The following is a 19,161-nucleotide window of genomic DNA, read 5'->3' on the forward strand; positions in this document are numbered from 1 at the left end:
CAAGTTTTATCATTTAGGTTGAATTAAGGAGATTGTTGTACCCTAGCTACACCTATATTAAACAATAAGAACATATGCTATGTTTCATATAACACTATGTCTAGAGATGTGCAAGCTTCAAGGTTGGTTGGTTTATTACCTCAGTTAGTTCAACCAGAAGCCAGCTTCCTCCCATCTCTCTGCTTTCTCTCCTAAGTATCATCTTCATTCTCAACAGTTCTAGGCCTGATGTCATTCACAGGATGAAGATAGTCCATTTCTTCTATGACACTCCCTTAGGAGCAATGATGGTTTTCCTGGAATGCCTGTTACAGACTTCTCCATGAACCGGTTGTTAAGAGAACAAGAGATTAATAAGTCTTAATCTTCTGTCTGCCCTTCTTTTCTTGCCATGGACTTAGGATATGGAGCAAACTGTCATTACCCTCCTGATACTCCCAGGGCCCAAGCTTCTTGGTGTTTGGTTTCTCTGCATTCTTTGTGTGGGCATCCACCAGTCTGGATCTATCACACTGGACTGATGTCAATCTTCCCCTTGTGTCCACAAATCCCTCAACTCCGAGATCTTCCCAGCATCTTCTGCCCTCCAGTTTCCATCACTAAGCTGCAGGCTAGTTGACTGCCTAGCCTGTCACTGTAGGATTAATTACTGAGGGACATTCAGCAGAGCCCAAGATCTCACCCAAACCTAGAACTTGGCGGATTATAGCAGCCACAGGTCCGAGGAGATGCAAATTTGGTGGTAAATAGAGGAGAAGGGAAATCTCAGAGTGTGTTTTTTCTGGAACCCTCTCCCCCATCATTAATTTTCATCCTTATTTGAGCTCGAGTTGAGATTCTCTCATTTCAATCAAAAGAATCCTGTCTAATCAACTGCCCACTAGCTGAATCTCTCCAAGTCTTGGGTCCTTGCTGGAATTTACATCCTGTCAAGAGGAATTGCACAGAACTGACCTGCCCAGTTCTTCACATACCAAATTGAGCAACTTGTAAGGTAGTAGCAAAATCCTTAAGAACCTTCAAAGCAAGTCAGGAAGATCCAGTGCTAAGTCCAAAGTGGTGAGACTCGGCTATAAAAGGAAAGCAGAGACAAGAACAAGGGAAGATGAGATCAAAAGAGGGAGAAGTTGAAGGAACAAGCAAGAGAGCTCATCAGTGGGTACCTGAGTGTGATAGCCTGGCTTAAAGGTCCAGACCCAGGGTAAATGGCCTTCTTCTTAAAACAGAACAAAATAGTGTTTACCTCTGAAAGGTGGTGTGAGGTAACGTGTAAAGTGCTGAGTACATGGTCTAGGCAAATAGTAGATTTTTTTTCCTCCTCAATTTTTGTCGAATGAGATAATGCATAAGTGAATTGTTCAGGAATGACATATTCTATCTTCCTGAGTTAATCAATGCTCCTCATTCCTTCTGCCCTTGTACAACATGGAAACTGATGTTCTCCTGCATTTCCAGTGATTGGAATCTTCCCAGCTAGCCAGACTTCCTCCATCAATCTCTCCTCACCTTTGTACATATTTTGGCTAGGAGTCAGAATTTCAGAAGTAACATAGGTTTGAACTCATAGAAGCAGAGTGTAGATTGTCAGTTGCCAGGGCCTGGGGGGTAGAGGAAACAGGGAGATGTTGGTCGAGGGTACAAACTTCCAGTTTTAGATGAGTAAGTTTTGGGGATCTAATGTACAGCATGGTGACTACAGCTAACAATACCTTGTTAAATACTTGAAAGTGGCTAAGATAGTAGATCTTAAATGTTTTCACCTCAAAAAAAAAGGTAATTATTTTAGATGTTAGAGGAGTTAAGGAACCTTATTGTGCTAATCATTTCACAATATATACATATATCAAACCATCATGTTGTACATCTTCAGCTTAAGCAATGTTATATGTCAATTGTAGCTCAATAAAGCTGGGGGGGAAAAGAAGTAACATAGGCTCTATTGTTCCTAGTTTAATTGATTATATGATTAAAACAGTGCTTGGAATATTGGCTATTAATATTTTATTATTATTATTGTCATTAGGAAATAGATCTGAGAAGTAAATTCTTTATCTACGACATCTAAAGTATAAATATACTAATAAGCTTTTGCCTAGATCAGAAAGAAATGTACATATGGGCCAAAAAGAGATTTATTAATCTATAATTAGCTTAATAAATCCTAATATTTTTGTGTGTCTCATTTCTGAAGCATTTTTCCCATGGGTAGTTTATTTGACCAGCCTTGCCACCACACCTCATTTCTTTGGCAGGTTAGATGATTTTGCAACAAAATATTAAATTAATAGAAAATTAGGGGCTTGCCCAGTGGTGTAGTGGCTAAGTTCACATGCTTCACTTCAGCAGCCCAGGGTTCACTGGTTTGGATCCCAGACACAGACCTACACACTGCTCATCAAGCCATGCTGTGGAGGCATCCCACATACAAAATAGAGGAGAGTGACACAGATGTTAGCTCAGCAACAATATTCCTCAAGCAAAAGTGGAAGTTTGGCAACAGATGTCAGCCCAGGGCCAGTCTTCCTCATACACACAAAAAAATAATTATGACTTATATAGGTGATAAAATATGTTAATGTAAGTGATATATAATTTAAATCCTAAATTCAGAATACTTAATTTAATTCTTTAGTAAGCCATGTTTATATTATTTCAAATTCTTAGTTTATTTCAAGGCTCTAGGTCACATGGCCTATGGGAAACTGTTCTAAACTTTATTCCAAATTTAAATACTTTTAGAGGACAAGATTATACACACGTGTACAAACCCACCCACCCACCCACCAATACACATATACATACATAAGAGATGCATTATTACATAGATATAGATATAGATGTAGATAGATTATAGATAGATAGATAGATGAAAGATAGTTGAAATTGTATCAATCAAGGTGTAAAGAACACTGAATTAAACTCAACCGACAAATATTCTGGACTTGGATCTGCAACAACATTGGATAAGCCACTTTCTTTCTCTGACTTAACTTCCTACAGCAATAAAATAAGAGGTTGGATTAGATGATCTCTTGGATATCTTTTTCTACTGAGGACATATTATTAAAATTCTCTTAGTGAAACAATTTCTACCCTGCAGTCTTCTGTTGCCACTCTATCATTCTTGCATCTCTCCCTAAACCACCCCTCTTCAACACCAGCACTGATAATAGAAAGTAATACTCTTATAACAGAAGTCATCTGGTCAAGGCTACAGCATATAATGGATAAATCAGATCAAAGTGAAATTAAGGTTACAGTTTGCTTTAAAAAACATACTGGAACAAAAAAAGAAACTCTATGTCGATCAAGAACACTTTTCCTAGGGCTGACTTAATGGCCAAGTGGGTTAAGTTCACACACTCTGTTTTGGTGGCCCAGGGTTCACAGGTTCAGATCCTGGGCGTGGACCCACACACTGCTCATCAGGCCATGCTGTGGTGGCATCCCAAATAGAACTAGAAAGACCTACGACTAGGATATACAACCACGTACTGGGGCTTCGGAGAGGAAAAAAAAAAGAGAGGAAGATGGTAACAGAAGTTAGCCCAGGGCCAATCCTCCTCATCGAAAGCATAAAAAAAAGAAATAAAATTTTTCCAAAACTATTAAACTCATTTAATCTAATAATTCCACATTAATATCATTTTCTATTTGGGGCTGAAGCACATGAAAGCTTATTTATGCAGGAACAGATCAAATCAACATCTTCATTCTAGATTTTAAGCTACTTCTGTAAGATGACCTGAGGGAAGTCATTCTAGTAATGATAAATTATACTAGAATCTATCAATAGAATATCAAATTCACAATAAAAAACTTGCCATATGTGTTGAAATTCCTAAACAATTGGCATTTTCTAATGTTAGAATGGATAAACTCTAACAAATGCTAAGTTTCTTCTGATTTACACCTTGAGTAAGAAATTTGGTTTTGTGACATTATTACCATGGAGATAAAAAGTAATATTTGCATTTTAATTCAACTACCACAAGTTTGGCTTTTAAAGTTCTCTGGCTAGATGCGTGTTGGTCATGTTAATAGTGTCTCCATTCTCTCAGACAAACTAAATATTGATTCTTTGAGAAAAAACAAGGAGATGGGCATTCTGTGACAATGAGAGACTAAGGACAGTTCAAAGTTTTCTGTTACTCATTTATCTTTTACCCAAAATACTGTTAAATATTTGAATATTATTGACATTAGTTTCAGCCTTCTGAGGGAGACATTTAAGCCATCTGCTAGAGCTATCTCTTGCTTTGTATTTTTTTAAGTCCAAACTGTTGCTGAACCCTACTCGCTTTTGGAGAACAAATACAGAAGGTTTAACAAGCAACTACATGAGTTTAGGTGCTCTGAGCATCCCTCTGTTACCTCTCCTGGAACAGAAATGATGAGCCATTCTACAACTGGTCATTCTGTATTTGATCAGTGTTCAATAGGCAAATCCCTCTCTCTGATCTAATAACAACATTTAAAAGGCCACGAGAATTACGAAACTTGCTTTTACAATATGCACAGCGAATATTTCAGAAAAAGGTGTTACAGACCTTGATGTGATTAATTTAAGGACGATAGATAGCAGTCAGGGTTTCCCAGCCCCACAGGATTGTCTCCCATGAGAAAGAGAAAATAATCTCACCTATAAAGGTCTCTATGAATACTTGGTAACAGACATTTTACCTGTGTTGTTGGTGGATTGAAGCAATGAAGGGGAATCTGGAGGGATAAGAGAAGCTATATTTATCCTTGGCCAGGGTTTTCTTGTGTTTCCCCACTTCCAAACCTGTGAACAACTATAGTTGCCTCTTTGTGGATGTTGTTTGTTAGTTGGGTTGGCAGTAAGAAGTCTCCCCAAAAGGAATTTGTGTTTTTCCCTCTAGAATGGAGGCTGGCTTTAGAGTAGTGGGAGGCCCCACTGTCTCACCTTGGACTAAGCTCCTCCCTGTGCAGGCTCTAGACTGCCTGGTGTGGATACAGTAGGTGTTCACTTAACTCCAGTATCTATGTCCTTTGGAGCTTTGAGGAAAACACATTGTTCTTCATCCTCATTAGTCATCTTTTGGTTTTCCTACCTTAGAAGGGACAGCCACCTTATCTAAGCTGCATTTTATGTAAACTGAAACCTGTATTAATGGCAATGTAAAGATGCTTATATAATGGCATTTTTAAAATAAGCAAAGAATAACAAGCTATCAGTTAGTCTTTCCTGCACAGATCTCAGTGGTTGTGATCTATGAAGAAGGTTGGAAGACCATGGTTAGAACTATGAAATGATCAATGCAATAGACTCCAGTTCATTTTTCTCTTTTAACTTCTGAGAGTTGTTACCATAGCATCATAATTTGCCTCCTATAATAATTTCCTATCGTTTTGCTGTCCCTGTGTTTCTGCCTCTACTCACTTTTATTCTCTTCCACAGGCATATTCTGATAGTTCACACTAAGATTTGCCAAAGATTCGCTTATTCTCACAAATTCCTTGTTAAACTGGCCCAATGTCGATAATGACCAAGGCTAGGGGTCCCTTCACTGCCTCTACTCAACCTTGATGAGCCTAATCCATAGCAGTTCTCACCTCGTATCTGGTGTGAAATCAAAAAAAGCTTTCCTTCAAGTCATTAATTAAATCCATGCCTGCTCAGTTCAAAGTGTGTGTTTAATTTCCCCTGTTTTGTGCTTATCTGCATAAAATGAAAAAGAAAAATCGGAAGATTATACCTTAAAATAAAACATACTAGTATTCAAATATTTTAAATTAAAAATGATTTGTACTTATCAAATTGCTAAAGATAAAAAAAGAAATACAACTAGTCTTGACACGAGTTTTAGGGAATAAACTTTCTATTACACTGCATCAGAAACATAAATTGCTACATTTCTAGAAGAAAATTTGGCAAGATGTGTCAAAAACCTTAAGAATGTTAGTATCTTGAACCCAGCAATTTTATTTCTAAAATGAGACCTAATAAAATAAAGACGTATGCAAAGATGTTAATTGCAGCATTGTTTATAAGGAAAATGTAGAAGTATCTTCACTGCCAAATAAAAGGATAGTTTAGTCATTTATGGCATATTTATATGATAGAATGCTATAACCATTAAAAGGTAACTTAGAATTATATGCACTAATCTAGAAAAAACTTTTCTGACATACTCTTAAGAAAAAAATTATAAGCTTAAAAACAATATAATAATATAACAAAATATTACTAATGGTTACCTCTGGTTAATGAAGTTCCCATTGAAATAAATTTATCTATATTTTTAACATGAACTTTTAAATTTTACTGCCATAAACATATTTATATATTTTGCAAGGTTAATTTTTAAAAGTTTCAAGTTGATTCCATTTTTTAAAAGACATCAGAACTGGTGCTGGCCCCGTGGCCGAGTGGTTAAGTTTGTACGCTCCACTGCAGGAGGCCCAGTGTTTCGTTGGTTCGAATCCTGGGCACGGACATGGCACTGCTCATCAAACCACGCTGAGGCAGCATCCCACATGCCACAACTAGAAGGACCCACAACGAAGAATATACAACTATGTACCGGGGGGCTTTGGGGAGAAAAAGGAAAAACTAAAATCTTTAAAAAAAAAAAAGAAGACATCAGGACTGTTAATGTACCTACTCCATAATAATATTAAGACAAGTTATTAGAAAGGTAGATAGCTTTCTTCAGAAACAAAAAGAGAAGCCAAAAACGACATGAATAATTGAAATAGACAGATAGTTTGAAACTTATTTTCATATCTTCTCTTTTTAAACAAAACTGCAAATAAGAAAATCAGTTACCCAGTTTAGGTTCAGCGATTTCCCATGTTCCCTGATATGATTGGAGAATTATGATGAGTGAACTAGAACAAGAACCATATATAACCCCAAGATAACCTAGGAATTATGCATTTATTGACCTGTTGAGTTGGTCGAGGCTGGCTATAAGCCCTTAATAATCAACATTCATATTAATCAAAAGAGATGGAGAGGCCCAGGAATTTTGCTAGGCTAAGTTACTGGACTAAGTTGTTAGGGAGTGAAGACCCCCGTAGTATTTCTTGTCACAGTATCTTCCACACTGCATTTTACCTTCATAATTATTATCTCGTATTTAATGGCAAACTCTTAAGAGAAAGGACACATCTGTATCTTCGTTACCGAACCTGAAGTGAGTTCACTCACCGCTGCACAGCAAGCCAATCTCTGACACCGGGTGTGGTGGAAGAAAGTAGGAATTTTATTTTTGCACAGCACTGAGCAAGGAGAGAGGGCAGCTAATGCTCAAATCTCAAACTCCCCGAAAAGCTGAAAGGAAGGGTTCTTATTTGGGGTTTTAGGTAGGGGAGGGGGAGCATATGGCCTTGCTGGTCGGAGCTTTCCCACCAGCCTGTCTTTGGCCTTGAGACACTTGCAGAGAGGAGGCAGCTCATGACCCTGCTGGTCAGCAGCTTTCCCACCAGCCCGTATCTCTTTGCGGGAGGAGATAGTCCAGGTGCTTGTCCTTGATGGTGTCTCTCTCCATGGAGGATAGTGGATTCTGGAGCCAGGAAGCCAGAGAGTAAGCAGGGAATGAGTGTTTTGGTTTTAACCCCATATATGCTGGGTTTAATGTGGGGAAACTGATATCAGGGTCGGTATCAACTCCCCCCTATTTTATGTCCATCCGTCAATCTTTAGGGATTTGGGGTGGCGACCCATCTAGCTACTTCCTGCTGAAATGGGGCGTAGGTTGTTTTATCTCATTGAACCAGTCTTTTAATAAGGCAGTGATGCTGGTGGGCTCCTGAAGGTAGGCCTGTATCATGTAAGTAAGTAACAAGGTATTTAATAAGAAGATTTTCTAGAGAAACTTAAAGAGAAAAACAAGGTTAATGATTGGAGCAAATTATAAACAAGTTTCTGAGCCCAGGGGGCAGCCAATCAAGATTCCTAGAAGTCAGAGTCAAAGCATCTTTTGCAGTTTGAAATGTCTCTGATGGTGTCATGCAGCAATCAGGTGGCTTTTTGAGTGGCTTACACAGCAGTAGACGTGAATCTCTCTTAAGTTTATATTGGGTCTTCCAGCTTCAGTTTGTAAGGCTTTAGGAAAAAGGGCAGATTTAGTTTTCAATGACTCTAAATGAAAATAATGGGGAAAAAAAGACCCTGAAAATGTTAGCTTGGAGGTTTTTGGCCAGGTAGTTCAGGAGATGAAGAATTTAAGATCCAGTCTAGTTAACAGAAGTAAAACAAAAATTTCAAAAGGACAATTGAAAAAACTAAAATCTAATATCTATAAACATGAATTATAGTTTCTATTGAAACATAATCTTCCTCCCTAAAATCACCCTCAATTTCACTAGACATAGCAAAATTAAGACTAACTGGTTTGCACAATGTCTAGTTTTAATAAATTTGGAATAATTATTTACATAAGTACAGCAAGAATAGTAGTTGATCATATAGGCTCTTTTTAATCTGCTTTGCTGGAACCTTATAAGAAATCTCAGGTTGATCTTTAAAGGCCTCTCAAGGAAAGCCAAGCAAAGGACCTGTTATCACATTCTGCCTGCAGTACCTGCAGATTTGGGTGAATCCCTCTCTTCATGAGGTTCCCCGAAATATTGAGGTTCCTTGTACCTGCCAAAAGGAGCGACATTCTTTACTCAACCTTACCAGGTTACAGAACCCATAAGCACAGTACCAGGCCAATATTTCCAAGTGGCTTTATTCCAGAATGTCAACCTTCATTCTTCAAAAGCTGTCTTGTTATATTTAAGCCCATATGTTTTTTCAAATATGATGTTCCAGTCAAAGCCTTGGTAATATAACCAGTGTTTCCAATTGTGTCCTGTTAAAAGAAGAAGAGATTCCTATTGCACTTATGCAAACAACTATATTGCCATAAGAATAAGAATACTTATCAGAAGTTTTTGCATTTTGGGGGACTCAGATAGGGAGGAAAAGACAAATGTTTCAATTTTGTTTATAAATTGCTGCAAGTCATAGTTCTTTAAGAGAATAGAGAAAAAGGTTTCTTAACTCTGAAAAAAAGCAAAACATTAAAAATAATAATATCTCAATTAAAAAGTCATAAAAGTTATAATCATCCCTATCAGTTTATTCTGTCCTGTGTAATTGGTTCTTGATCTTAATTTTCTGTCAGCAGTTTGTGAGGTCATCAGTTTCTCTGTTGGAGTTCTGTAATTTTCACCCAGTTTAGTTTTACAATCTGAATGTTTATTAGAAACCTGTATTCTAGAATGTCAGAGTCCTTTCCATGAATTTCTCTGAAGATGAAACTTATTTGCAAAAACATCAAAGTAAAACAGTCACTGTTTATAAATAACAAAAGATTAAAAAATGGTAGTTGACAAAGGCGTTTGACCATGTCTGTGATATATAACATTTTGAGACAATAACCAGGATTATAGCTGACAATCAGAACAGATCAGATAATTTGGAAAATACTTATATCAATAACACTCATTTACACAATATCATTTAAGAAAGTTTATCATTACTTATTTGACAATGCTTCTCATGTAATTTAACATACAAAATAAGCCTTATTAGTTTAGCATTCTTTTCTTATAGGAAGAGAGCAAACTTCTCCGAGAAGTCCCAGGGACCCCCTGAAAATCCGCAGAGAAAACTTCCCTCCTCTTCCAGGTCAAAAGAAAGCTTTTATTCAAGACTTGAATATTTGTGTGTGAGGAGAAGCTTGTCACAAATATTAAAGGCTTTAAAACATTTGTTCAGATAGGAAACAAAGTTCACTGTAAAACCATGTTCGGGTATCTATTCAAAGTGACAACAGAAACAGTCAAGGGGAAACAGAGTTAAAATAGGAAAAAATAGCCTTTTTATAATCTTTTTATCAAAAGCAGATTTAAAATTTAGGAAAATTAACCTTTTAAGAAAGAGGAAACCAAGTTTTAATTTTGTACCAGTTTACATTTGACATACTAGTCGATTTACTTAATTGGATTTACTTTAATCCTGGACAACTTGACCATACATAAATCCCTTTAGGGCTTTACTTTTACAAACCTTTGGTTACTTTTTTACATTCAGAATTTGTCTCAGCACTTTAAGACAAATTTATCTTTCTCAACTCAAGAAACAAAAATATTTCCATTCTTTATATATTTTTACTGAAACCATATATTTTACTTTCCTTGTATACAGACCTTTTAGAAATATATGTTTTCTCACAGAAAATTTCTCAGCATACATATAACATGTTTATCAATAAACCTAAGCACTTTTTAGTCTCTTTGATATAAGAAACCAAAGGCAGACAAATAAATGCTTAGCAGTTAACCTTTAATATTTTATCTTATGTGGAAATGACCTAGATACCCAATAAACTGTTATTATTTAATTTAGCTTAGTAAAACTATAAAATTTAAGTTTCCAAAAAGATTTTGGAAGCTGTTTTTTAAGTATTCAGACTATAAAACATAATTATTGTACTTAAAACTCTTACCCAGTTTTAACAATTACTCTTAAAAACTTCATGTGACATTACAGCAGTTAAGTATTATCCTCAGTTGTTTTAAGTACATATATCATAGTATAATTATTATACATATAATTATATATATATATTTAGTTTACCTGTTCTTAACAATTATATTTATATCGTCTACAAAAACTCCATGAGGGGCTGGCCCCGTGGCCGAGTGGTTAAGTTCGTGCGCTCCGCTGCAGGAGGCCCAGTGTTTCGTTGGTTCGAATCCTGGGCATGGACATGGCACTGCTCATCAGACCACGCTGAGGCAGCGTCCCACATGCCACAACTAGAAGGACCCACAACGAAGAATATACAACTATGTACCGGGGGGCTTTGGGGAGAAAAAGGAAAAAGAATAAAAAAATCTTAAAAAAAAAAAACTCCATGAGACATTAAACAAAATTAGCTATTATACTGAGTTATGAGTTTTGCTGATAAATTTTGGAGCAGAAATGACATGAGCTCATTTGACCAGTAAACCCAGGCTGTGTGTCTGCATTATAGCCAATGCTGATAACTTTGAGGACATGTTCACTTTAAATGAAACCAGCAAACTTAAACAGGCTTTCATTCATCAAAGATCATTTTATATCATGTTAAATAACTTTGTCTCTTAGAAGTTTTTGCATATTCATTAAAGACTGCTTTCCATTATGAAAGATTTTGAATCCTGTTCTGAAACAGGTTTTCAGAATGGTCATTACACTCCAAATTATCTCAAAAGTTTACTTACTTTTACTTCTTCAATTTTAGATCAGGAATTTTGGGGGAATGAATTTGAGGTGAAGTTCAGTTTGCTGGGAAGCTCAGCAAGAGAGGAGACAAAAGCAGCAGATTTGGGTTCGGCTGCTGGCATGTTTAATTATTTAATTATTTTCTCTTTAAGAGGCAGTAAAATATTTCTAATTTTATTTAGAAGCCTCAAAAGATTAAAACAGGCTCCCCGTTGTTGCAGCTGGCTTTTCCAATTGCATGCACCAGTTTGCGTGAAGTGAAATTGGCCTGTTTAAGTATATCAATTTTTACGAAACTTTATCTTAGTTTTACTAACACTTATACTTTTAATTGTAACTTACATTAGCATTCTATTAACAAGTTTTGGTATTACAATATTGTTCAGTGAAAGCATTCCCAGTTAGACATAACATTTATTCCCAAAGAAAACACCCAGGCAAAGTTGACATAACCTCTTCATATAATATTAGCTTAAACATTTTAATCTGTATAGTCTTATTAATCTTAGTAGCCTAAATGTTGCCCCAAATAATTGTTGGTCTGGTTTCTCACTCTGATTTTTGCCTCCTGACCTTTTAAATTTTTCAAACTGGGGTAAATAGAACAGATGTGTCTGATGTCCTTTAATGTTGGGGAGCCAATAGGGGGGGTCCCTTTAGCCCATCCAACCTTAGGCAGCGTTTTATTAAAACCTTTGTTTTAACTTCATTTAATATCTGTTCTGTTTATCCCATTGGGACCAGTCCTGTGACTCTTCCCTTTCTGATTTCTCTTTGTTAACTTAACATTTTCATTAGCATCTGTAAGTCTACGAGAAGCTGAGACCCCAAGTTTGATTAAGTTCTTTTTTTTTTTTTTTTTTAAAAGATTTTATTTTTTCCTTTTTCTCCCCAAAGCCCCCCGGTGCATAGTTGTGTATTCTTCGTTGTGGGTTCTTCTAGTTGTGTCATGTGGGACGCTGCCTCAGCGTGGTCTGATGAGCAGTGCCATGTCCGCGCCCAGGATTCAAACTAACGAAACACTGGGCCGCCTGCAGCGGAGCGCGCCAACTTAACCACTCGGCCACGGGGCCAGCCCCTGATTAAGTTCTTAAGACTAGTCATTATAGTTTCCTCTTAATTTGTTCTTTTCATAGGTACCAATAAAACAGTTGTTTATCATAAGAGCTCTCTAAAAAGTTTCCCAACTTAAGGATCCATCATTTGGCCATTTTTTTTTCTCTCCAGAGTCTAAAGAATATTGTGGCCACGTGGTGTTACAAAAGAAAATCATCCCTCTTTAGACATTGGCTTATAGCTATAGGTCGACCATCAGCCAAAGTTTTTCCCAAGGGGCTCTTAGGTGGACTAAATGCAGCACCTCCCATGTTAACACTTTTAAAAGGACAGACAAACAGACAACAACAAATACCAAACAAGCAAGCATTCCCAAAAACCCTTGGCCACAAACAGAAGCCAAAACAAAGACCAAAACCAAAAACCAAAGTGCTTCCAGTCCCAGCTTAGTCCGTGTCCTGCACTCGGTGGGCTCCCAACAATGAAGATGCGCCATGCAGATCTTCCCAGATGAGCAAGGACAAGGGACCTCGGTTGTGCACACCTGGGGGACTTACCAAAATTTGGCCGGGGCGTTGGGCGACTTCAAAACAAATGGAGCCCAGAGGGCTGCCAAGGTACCCATTATTTCCGGCAGGTTCTGTTGGAAAAGGTTAACACAAAGACAAAAACAAAAACTACCAGCTACTTACAAGAGACGTCTTCCTGAGTCCTAAACCTAGTTTCTTCCACCACCAAAGCAAAAGCATCGTGGGCCAACATCGTCTGGTTAGCAGCCAGTCGCTTGGGGCTGTCCCTGAGACAAGGGGCTCAGGCAGCTGCAGGACAGCTTCCAAGAGAGGCCTTTAGCCAGAGGCCGGTGTGCCCCAGGCGAGACGTCCACCTGGGACATTGTCCCATCTGGGTCACCAAATTGTTACCAAAACTGAAGTGAGTTCGCTCACTCGTTGCACAGCAAGCCAATCTATGACTCTGGGTGTGGTGGAAGAAAGTAGGAATTTTATTTTTGCACAGCGCTGAGCAAGGAGAGAGGGTAGCTAATGCTCAAATCCCAAACTCCCCAAAAACCTAAAAGGAAGGGTTTTTATTTGGGGTTTTAGGTAGGGGAGGGGGAGCATATGGCCTTGCTGGTTGGAGCTTTCCCACCAGCCTGTCTTTGGCCTTGAGACACTTGCAGAGAGGAGGGAGCCTGTGACCTTGCTGGTCAGCAGCTTTCCCACCAGCCTGTATCTCTTTGCGGGAGGAGATAGTCCAGGTGCTCGTCCTTGATGGTGTCTGTCTCCATGGAGGATAGTGGATTCTGGAGCCAGGAAGCCAGAGAGTAAGCAGGGAATGAGTGTTTTGGTTTTAACCCCATATATGCTGGGTTTAATGTGGGGAAACTGATATCAGGGTCAGTATCATCCTCTGACTATTATATTTCTGTTTCCCTCCATATGCCTAGTATGGCTACATTGGCAGTATACTGTATTTGTTAAATGAATGAATCAATGAATAGCAAATGCCTTGTTGATGTTCTTCCACCTGTTAAAACATATCTCAAAACTTCAGTTTCTGCTGCATCTGATCCTGTACTCCCTCCAGCCAGGTTGGGGGGGAATCCCACCCTCACACATTGGGGGAGACCATGGCAACTTCCCTTCATACTTTCAATTCCTTTCCCTCAGCCCCTATGTTCTCATCCAATAAAAATGACTCTATCTCTCTGGGGAACTGCTGCCAGATAAAGTAGGCTACCAGCTCCCTGAGGACAGGAATTGTCTCTTAACTCCCCTTGAATCCCTATTGACTGACTAGGACCCTGGAGCCCCTGGCCTTTGTAAATGTCACTTCCTTTTCTCCCGTCCCCTCCAGCTCCAAGATTCAACCAGAACGTTAGATTAAACTTATTTGTAACAGAGAAGAGAAAACAAGTTGCTTTACCAGTCTTTTAATTCAATTCCACACATTTCTTAGTCCCAGAATGTCTCAAATGGAAGAATTGGTCTGAAAGTCTTCTTTCAGCAATTCTCCAAATTGCCATTTGGCGCCTGAGTAATTATTAACACCAATCTAATAATAGGAGGACAATCTGTTTGTAGATATTTTCCTGGCAGTGGTTGTGATGGTTTTAGTCGACTTTGTATCATTTAAAAACAAATGCTTCATCCTTTTATGTTATTATCAAGCTGCTAATTTTTTATAGTTAAAGAAAAATCCAATTTCATAATGGCAAAGACTTTGGGACATTTTCCTTCATTAATTATCATAAGTGAATCCAAATTTTTCTTTAATAATAAAAAAATTACATACTTTACATAGAATTTTATATATGCTTTGGCTCCCTTAAATTTTATGTTTTTTCCCCCCAACGTTTTGAACTATTCTTTGTAGTTAAGCAGAATAAAAATGAATCTTTTTTCTGGTTTAAGCATTGATATATGCATTTTTATATGTTCTGAAATTTTGTTTTATGAAATGAATAACATTCATAAAATTATATACTAGCAATAGATTATAAGCAAAATAAGTAATTTTAAAACCAGGAATTATGGTTCATCCTCGTGATTAAACACAGCATTCCTGACATTGCTTTTCCAGCTTTATGCTGTGATACCTTCCCGATGATGTCAACTGTGAGCAAAGTGTGTAAGTTCATAAAGCAACTGTTTCTACCGCTGGTAATTGTGATAACTGCACTCCCACTTGTTTTCCCCCCTACCTCGTATTGTTATGGCATCACAGTCACCCACCACATAATTATAGTTATCAAACACCTGTTATGTTTTATTCAGAATCCAAAGGCACTAAATACCACCTTTTGTTGATGACTTTCAAATTTATGCCTCTGGTCCTGATGTAACCCTAAGCTTCAGCATCAAATTCAATTGCATATCTGATATCTATACTTGAATATTTAATGGACATTTCAAACTCAACAATCCCAAACACAGTTCTTACATGTAAGCCCCAAAACATATTATTCTCCAAGATTTTCCCACCTTAGTACCTGGCAGCACCTTCCACTCAATTACTGAACCCAAAAACCAAGGGATACCATACACTCCCCCTGTCATACATCCCCACATCCAATCTAGACGAGCCTCAAGTTAACCCACTTTTCTTCTTGGCTGGACTACTAATGAACTTCCATTTTTGACCTCTTCATTTTATTCTGCTCTCAGTAACCAAAATGATCATTACAGAACATAGATCATTTCACTCCCAAACCCCAACTTAAAATCCTTCAAAACCTTCCCATTAAAGTTTGAAAAAAAAAATACTAAGTCATTAATGTTGGTTTTTCATGGACTGACTAAATAATGACTTTCTGTCCTATTAGACACAGGAGATAGGTGTAGAGTGAGCAAAGCACAGTCTTTACTTCTGATAATACTGTTTGGAGAATGCAGATCTGAGAGTGGGCCAAGTGGGGCTGCTAACACTGCAGCCCTGGATTGGACAGTGGTGCTGCTAGACAGCCATGGGCTTCACGACAGGAGCAGGCAGAGCTCATCACATGGCAGAGCACAGACATGACACAGCCTTCTGCAGGCAGGTGGATTACCCCAACGAAGAGAGGGCTCAGAAGGGGCATGCTCTGCTGCTTCTCCCAGTCTCACCATGCAGTGAACTCACTGCTCCCCTTGGAACGGAAAGAAGCCCAGAGAATTCCCCTCCAAGGGGGGCTCCCTTTGTGGGGACACAGGACTCCCATAACCCTCAGCATGGCTACAAGACCCTCCCCAACCTGGTTCCTGCCCTACTCCACCCAGAGGACGCTCACCACTCTGCAGCCACAGTGCCCCCTCTCAGGTCCTCAAACAATTCTATGTCAAGTTATTTCCTGCCTGTCTTGGTATTTGTTCTCTCTGCCTGCAAAGGGCCTATGCTGAGCCTGATACTTTTCATCTTTAAGGTCTCAGATCAAATGGCATGTCCTTAGAGATGATAAAGAGAACACAATATAACGCCTTAGAAATATGTCCAAATCTATCCGTAATGGTTACTACTTGAAAGAGATTTTTTTTTAAATCCAGCAATATGATGCTTTATGTAAGACAAATGTAAAGCAGAGAGACAGAAATGTTGAAAATAAAGAAATGGAAAAAGACATGCCAGGCAAACCAAAAGATAGTATAGAGATATTAATACCAGACAAAAGAGATTTTGAGGATAAACCATTAGGGCAGATGATACGAGATGGTATATCGTAATAAAAAGGACCAATTAAGCTAGTAGATATAATGAAATCATGAACTTGCATGTAAAAATGGCTCTGTGTATGTGAGAGAGAGAGGAGAGATATCTCAAAATGTGATGGAATCTTAAGGAAAATTGCTAAAACTACCATCATGGTAGGAGACTTTAACACATCTTCATCAGAAACTGATAGATCAAGCAGCAAAAAGTAAGCCTGCCACACTGGCTTCAAGGCCAGGCAGTGAGACAAGGCTGGAGATGCCTCAGGAGACCGTGAGGTCTGAAAGGTCAATGAGGAACTGGGGAGCTGATTTATTTTCTGTCAGATCAATAAGCAAAACTGTAACTTTCAGTAAATGGATATCAAGAAGGATTCCTAATGAAATTACGCATGTGGCTAAGGAGATTTCCATCACAGAATGTTGAAAGTGCAATTGGCTTTCTTTAGCTGACTGTGATAAAATATGGGAGAAATAACCTGAGCCAAAGAAGGAACTGTTTTATTTTCAACCAGAATTTAGAGTGAATATAAACGAACCAGGACTTGCTTGGTTCCAAAATAAAACTGTTTCTCATCCTCAGGCTCTTTGTAGTGAAAAATCTCAATGTTATAAATTTCCTCAGAGCAAAGATAAAATTTAGAGTGCTGCCAGTAAAAGATTGACCTCAGGAACAAAACTCTATAAGACACTTTGTTAGACTTCAGAAAAGGTTAAGGCAAAACCTTATAGACTCTCTCAAGTGCACAAAATGCTTGGGTTTCTAAGTATCTTAAGAGTACCCCTCATAGACTGTCTCAGATAGACAGTTGGGCTTCTAAGAATTTTAATTTATCCCACACCACCCTGACTTTCAGCCCAAAGTAGAGACAGATCTGTCTAGAAGAGATTTATGACTATGGCTTTTATCTAATGGAGGAGATTTATAATTTGATACATAGAAAATCTATTAACTTTTTAATGGACTTACACCATATTTGGACTAAAAAGGTCAGAGTCAGTTCAAAATGAAAAGAGGCTTTTAGTCTTCCAGCTTTCTGTGGAAGAAAGGCTGTGCAGGAAAGGGTTAACTTAGCAGACCTGCGTTACTTAAACTCTTCGTATTCCCAAGAAAGGCCTGGCTTCACAATTGGACCCCGGCTGGCTCCTGAGAGATGAGCTCTGAGCCTTTGAAATATTCTGCCTGATAAGAGTAGTTCTGTACACCTAATGCCTTGGAACGTGTACCAGTTTGATTGGTTAGTTCATAGTAATAATATGATTTATAATGAATGCTTATTTTTGCTTTGGACGGAGGAGTCTGAGGAGCTGAAGTGCCTACATGACTGATCTCAATAAAATCACAGATGTCAAGGCTCAGGTGAGCTCCCTTGGTAGTCAGCATTCATATTTGCTGTTACTTACCAGTGCTGGGAGAAGTAAGTTCTGTCTATATGACTCCTGGGAAAGGACACCTAGAAGTTTTCATCAGGTTTCTCCTGGTCAGCACCCCTTTACTGGCTTTAATCTGTATCATTTTACCTTTATAAACCATAACATTAGTATAATAGCTTCTGAGTTTTGTAAGTCTTTCTTGTGAATCATTGAAACTGAGGGTGGTCTTGGGGACCTCTGATACAGTGGACATTAGTAGCAGGATTTGCTAGAATGACCCTGACTCACTGAAACATGGGGAAGGCATTGTTTGGGGAAAGGCAGGATGATAAGCTGGAGGATGACAAACCTTTGATGCCTGGATAGCTGCCAAGTCACCTGTAGGATGAGACAGCTGCTGTGTGATCAGTTACTGGAGGTAAAAATTAGGAATAGAATTCAGGAATGATAGACCCACCTCCTGAGGAATTGGCTCATTGGATACATAAAGAAATGCAAAATAATGAAAAATAAATGAAATATACAATTTCTTGGTTGTTTTAATCTGCAATAGCCAAAATGAAAGTAAAGGGGTGTGCTGGAGCTGATCTTGGCACTGTGCCAAGTTCAGATTTTTAACTGGTTTGAGCCACAGTTTCCAGTTTCAGGGTGACTACTGAAGGGCAAATTTATGCTGAAACAACAAATAGCACCTCTAGGACTTCTGATCACCAAGAAGGTAGTCTAGGTGGTGAGGGGAGGCAAAACTAAGAAACTACTGATATTATCAGCTTTCTGAAGAACTTTTACTAAAATGGACTATGAGAGACTAACTTAGGGACACTCTGGTTTTGAATGCTGCAGAATGGAATAGCATGTTTGGGTTGATACTTCTCTGGAAGACCTGGGGAAGAGGGTCGGGGGAGGGTGCTTGCACAGCTATACAGTTCTTCCCCACATCATCTCAACTGCTCCAAGACCAGAGCTACAACTGCAGTGCTGGAAGTAAGAATGATCTCTAAGCAAGAACTTTACCTTTAAACATTTATGTTAGAATTTCTAAGGGCCTCATGGGTAGATTGTATTTTCACCCCATCTGGCAAAATTAGGGTTGACAGTGAATGCAGCTATATCACCTAGTGGTTGAAATAGTCCACTAGTCCTGTACCTATGTAAACTGACCCCATAGCAATGGGAGTGAACTCAGGCGGGAGGTGCTTGATAGGCAAGTATTGCTGCTGGCAATATGGACCAGCACAGTGATGGAACATAATGTTTCTTCCAAAGCTGGAAAAGTTTGGGTAAAAATCAATGACAAATGGAGAAAAGGAAAGCTAATAGCTG

At 38.4% G+C, this 19,161-nt stretch overlaps 1 long non-coding RNA gene across 1 annotated transcript; it reads right to left on the minus strand.

Annotated features, from left to right (window-relative positions):
- Window positions 1–7,211: 7,211 nt before the first annotated feature.
- On the minus strand, window positions 7,212–13,347 carry LOC138915399 (uncharacterized). Its single transcript, XR_011421291.1, has 3 exons — window positions 12,976–13,347; window positions 8,553–8,825; window positions 7,212–8,074 (listed from the first exon to the last, which is right to left on the minus strand). It is a non-coding gene; the product is annotated as an uncharacterized lncRNA (long non-coding RNA).
- Between the last annotated feature and the right edge of the window lie 5,814 nt (window positions 13,348–19,161).

Source organism: Equus caballus, chromosome 9 (genome assembly GCF_041296265.1).
Source record: "Equus caballus isolate H_3958 breed thoroughbred chromosome 9, TB-T2T, whole genome shotgun sequence".
NCBI classification, from domain to species: domain Eukaryota; kingdom Metazoa; phylum Chordata; class Mammalia; order Perissodactyla; family Equidae; genus Equus; species Equus caballus.